The sequence below is a fragment of the Schistocerca americana genome, chromosome 1, assembly GCF_021461395.2.
Source record: "Schistocerca americana isolate TAMUIC-IGC-003095 chromosome 1, iqSchAmer2.1, whole genome shotgun sequence".
NCBI classification, from domain to species: Eukaryota; Metazoa; Arthropoda; class Insecta; order Orthoptera; family Acrididae; genus Schistocerca; species Schistocerca americana.
Genome location: NC_060119.1, coordinates 921,977,447 through 921,981,988, shown reverse-complemented (window position 1 = coordinate 921,981,988; position 4,542 = coordinate 921,977,447). Strand labels below are relative to the sequence as shown.

The window sequence follows — 4,542 nt, the reverse complement described above, 5'->3', positions numbered from 1 at the left end:
TGTCAACTTTCGAACGATAGCGCTACTACACTCCGACTTGTTGTGACGTCCGTAGAGAAGCGTAGGTGCAACTTCAGGAGTTTAGGAGACGGCAGTCGTGGGAGGAGCTGCTGCAGGCGTACGTCACGGTGGGGGTTCTCCGCCACGCGTAATGCCGGCACAAAGTAGAGAGCACTAAAAGCCAGAGGGCTCGGCTTTCAACCCAGATTAAATTCCCTGCGACTGCTGAGCTCATGTCGCAGATAAAAGGAGCACAGAAATAATTCAATCCCGCAGAGAGGCGCTGGCGCGGTGTTTTGCAGACACGTGGCGCCTCCAAGAGCCACGTAATCTGCAAGTTAAATTATATCCGCAAGAACTGGAAATGTCATGTGTGCAGAAGCATTGAGATATTCCTGAATAAATTATTACCGTTCGCCGAACGCCTCAGTTGCTCTCGTAGTGGTCTTTAGTCCTAAGACAGAATTGAAGCTCCTCTGTCGTGTGCAACTCTTTTCACCTCTGCGGAACTACTACAAGTTGCATACATTTCAGCCTGCTTATTGTAGTCAAACCTCGGTCTCCGTTTAGAGCTTCTACTCCCCATATTTCTCTATATTACGAAACTTACGAATTCTTTATGCCGGAATTTGCCTGAAGCAATTCAGAGGAACGACGGAGAATCTAAATCAGGAATGCCGCATTAAAGTTGAAACCTTCATCCTCCCTTTTACAAGACCAGACTGTTTAAAACAGAGCTACTTCATTCGATGTATTTCTAGTGTATAATACAATTTTGCAAAGAAGAAATGAACTAGGTAAAATAGATAGTGCTTCACTGTTCATTCATTTCTCACTACAAGTCACTACACACATTACACTCATTATTCCACAATGTAGTACGCTGTCAGCTGATATCAGGACATTAATAGCGACTACGTTTCGAGCTGTGTAGACGGTAGCTTTTTAAATGTTGCCACATAAACGATGGTAGCAATAGACATCTGTTCGGTAGTTGTCATTTACACTATCTGATCAAAAGTGTCCGAGCACCAAATAGTCGACATCAGTGAGGTGTCTGTCTAAGGTTCCACCGAGATTCGAACTCAGATCGTTGGATTCAGAGTCCAGAGTGCTAACCATTATACCATGAAACCACACACTATGGCCAGATTTCTGTTCCCTACGTCCATCTCGTCCAACAGATGAGGTACCACTTTAGTACGCGCAGCTTCGGTGTTCTCAGGAAGTGATTGCTTGGCAAGTGAAGCAAACCAAGTGAACAGATTTGTACCTAGAACAAGTGAACAGATTTGTACCTAGAAAGAAGAAAATCCGTCTAGAACTCTACTGGGGACACTTTCAATGACGTGTCTGAATGTTTGCGGAGGAATGGCAGCACGTTCTTCCTGAAAAGTCCGCAGCTCGTGGTCGTGCGGTAGCGTTCTCGCTTCCCGCGCCATGGTTCCCGGGTTCGATTCCCGGCGTGGTCAGGGATTTTCTCTGCCTCGTGATGACTGGGTGTTATTTGATGTCCTTAAGTTAGTTAGGTTTAAGTAGTTCTAAGTTCTGGGGGACTAATGACCATAGATGTTAAGTCCATAGTTCTCAGAGCCATTTGAACCATTTTTTTCTTCCTGAAGAGTCGAAACCAGAGCAGATAGTGATGATGGACGGTGGAGCGAAGTTTTCATCCCAAAGATGTCCCATTGCGTTCAGGTCGGGATTCTAGGCATGCTAGACCATTTGAGGAATGTTGCTGTCCACAAACAATAGTCTCGCTGATATTGATTTATGACAGGGTGCATTGTCTTGTTGATACATACAGTCTTCCTTTTATATTGGCGGGAGGGGGGGGGGGACGCTTCTCATGACATCTAGTGGTCGATTCCACATTACATAGGTTGGTTCAAATGGCTCTAAGCACTATGGTACTTAACATCTGAGGTCATCAGTCCCCTAAACTACTTAAGCCTAACTAACCTGAGTACATCACACGTAACCATGCCCGAGGCATGATTCGAACCTACGACCGTAGCAGCAGCGCGGTTCCGGACTGAAGCGCCTAGAACCGCTCGGTCACGGCGGCCGGCTCATGACATCTAGTGTTCGATTCCGCGTTACATATGGTTATCTGGATACTTTTGATCAGGTAGTGTATTTGAGATGATAATTGGAAGAAATGACCCTGTGCGACAACTATGAAGGGTGTCCGGCAATTAAGTTCCCATCGGTCGCGAAATGGAAAGCACAGAGAAAATCCGATGAAGCTTTGCACATATCTATTGTGCAGTGTATCTAGTATCCCCGTCGATTGCGTCACGTTGCACTTTGCAGTTCTGAGTGCACTCGTAGCACATAAGGGTGCCTAGAAAATAGTGTCTCCCGCCAAGTATGGACGCCCCCCGAGAAATTTCGCCCAATTTCATGCAACCGCACGTAACTTAACTGTCACACGCACTGCCTTCTTCATGCCAATTCTCGGCTGCACACTACAGGGGCAATGAAGACACTCCTGGAGTGTTTTCGATGTGCAGTCTCTGATCCGCCATCACACAGAGCGGACTTGGCTCCGTCTGATTTTCGTCTCTGCTCAAATGAACCGCTGGTTATGAGGACAACACTTTGGTGTAGACAACGAGCTGCAGCCCAGTGCAGAGAATTGGCGAAAATCTCAGGATGGTGCCTTCTATGGTGAGGGTATTAGAGAGTTAGTACAACTCCCGGACAGAGGTCTAAGTCGGAGCGGTGACTATTGTATTGAAGTTCGATTTTACACAGAGTACGTGAAGGAACTTTCCCCCTTCTTGCAGCGGTGTACCGTAGGTCTCTAGAAGAGCGCAGCGTTCCAATAGATTGGAAAAGGGCACAGGTCATCCCCGTTTTCAAGAAGGGAAGTCGAACAGATGTGCCGAACTATAGACCTATATCTCTAACGTCGGTCAGTTGCAGAATTTTGGAACATGTGTTATGTTCGAGTATAATGACTTATCTGGAGACTAGAAATCTACTCTGTAGGAATCAGCATGGGTTTCGATGAAGACGATCGTGTGAAACCCAGCTCGAGCTATTCGTCCACGAGACTCAGAGGGCCATAGACTCGGGTTCACAGGTAGATGCCGTGTTTCTTCCGAAAGGCGTTTGATACAGTTCCCCACAGTCGTTTAATGAACAAAGTAAGAGCATATGGACTATCGGAACAATTTTGTGATTGGATTGAAGAGTTCCTAGATAACAGAACGCAGCATGTCATTCTCAATGGAGAGAAGTCTTCCGATGTAAGAGTGATTTCAGGTGTGCCGCAAGGGAGTGTCGTAGAAGCGCTGCTATTCACAATATACATAAATGACCTTGTGGATGACATCGGAAGTTCACTGAGGCATTTTTTGGATGATGCTGTAGTATATCGAGAGGTTGTGACAATGAAAGGTTGTACTATATTGCAGGAGGATCTGCAACGAATTGACGCATGGTGCAGGGAATGGCAATTGAATCTCAATGTAGACAAGTGTAACGTGCTGCGAATACATAGAAAGAGAGATCCTTTATCATTTAGCTACAATACAGCAGGTCAGCAACTGGAAGCAGTTAATTCCATAAATTACCTGGGAGTAGGCATTAAGAGCGATTTAAAATGGGATGACCATATAAAATTAATCGTCGGTAAAGGAGGTGCCAGAGTAAGATTCATTGGAAGAATCCTAAGGAAATGGAGTACGAAAACAAAGGAAGTAGGTTACAGTACACTTGTTCGCCCACTGCTTGAATACTGCTCATCAGTGTGGGATCCGTACCAGATAGGGTTGATAGAAGAGATAGAGAAGATCCAACGGAGAGCAGCGCGCTTTGTTACAGGATCATTTAGTAATCGAGATAGCATTACGGAGATGATGGATAAACTCCAGCGGAAGACTCTGCAGGAGAGACGCTCAGTAGCTCGGTATGGGCTTTTGTTGAGGTTTCGAGAACATCCATTCACCGAGAAGTCAAGCAGTATATTGCTCCCTCTTACGTACCGGGTGATCAGAAAGTCAGTATAAATTTGAAAACTTAATAAACCACGGAATAACGTAGATAGAGAGGTAAAAATTGACACACATGCTTGGAATGACATTGGGATTTCTTAGAACCACCCCATATTGCTAGACGCGTGAAAGATCTCTTGCGCGCGTCGTTTGGAGATGATCGTGTGCTCAGCCGCCACTTTCGTCATGCTTTGCCTCCCAGGTCCCGAGACCCCAGTCCGTGCGGATATTGGCTTTGGGGTATCCTGAAGTCGCAAGTGTATCGTGATCGACCGACATCTCTAGGGATGCTCTAAGACAACATCCGACGCTGATGCCTCACCATAACTCCGGACATGCTTTACAGTGCTGTTCACAACATTATTCCTCGACCACAGCTATTGTTGAGGAATGATGGTGGACATACTGAACATTTCCTGTAAAGAACATCATCTTTGCCTTGTCTTACTTTGTTATGCTAATTATTGCTATTCTGATCAGATGAAGCGCCATCTGTCGGACATTTTTTGAACTTTTGTATTTTTTTGGTTCTAATAAA

The 4,542-nt window shown here is 45.5% G+C and overlaps 1 non-coding gene across 1 annotated transcript; it reads right to left on the bottom strand.

The window, feature by feature from the left end:
- Positions 1–1,064: 1,064 nt before the first annotated feature.
- On the bottom strand, positions 1,065–1,136 carry Trnaq-cug. Its single transcript has one exon. It is a non-coding gene; the product is annotated as a tRNA-Gln (tRNA).
- Positions 1,137–4,542: the final 3,406 nt, after the last annotated feature.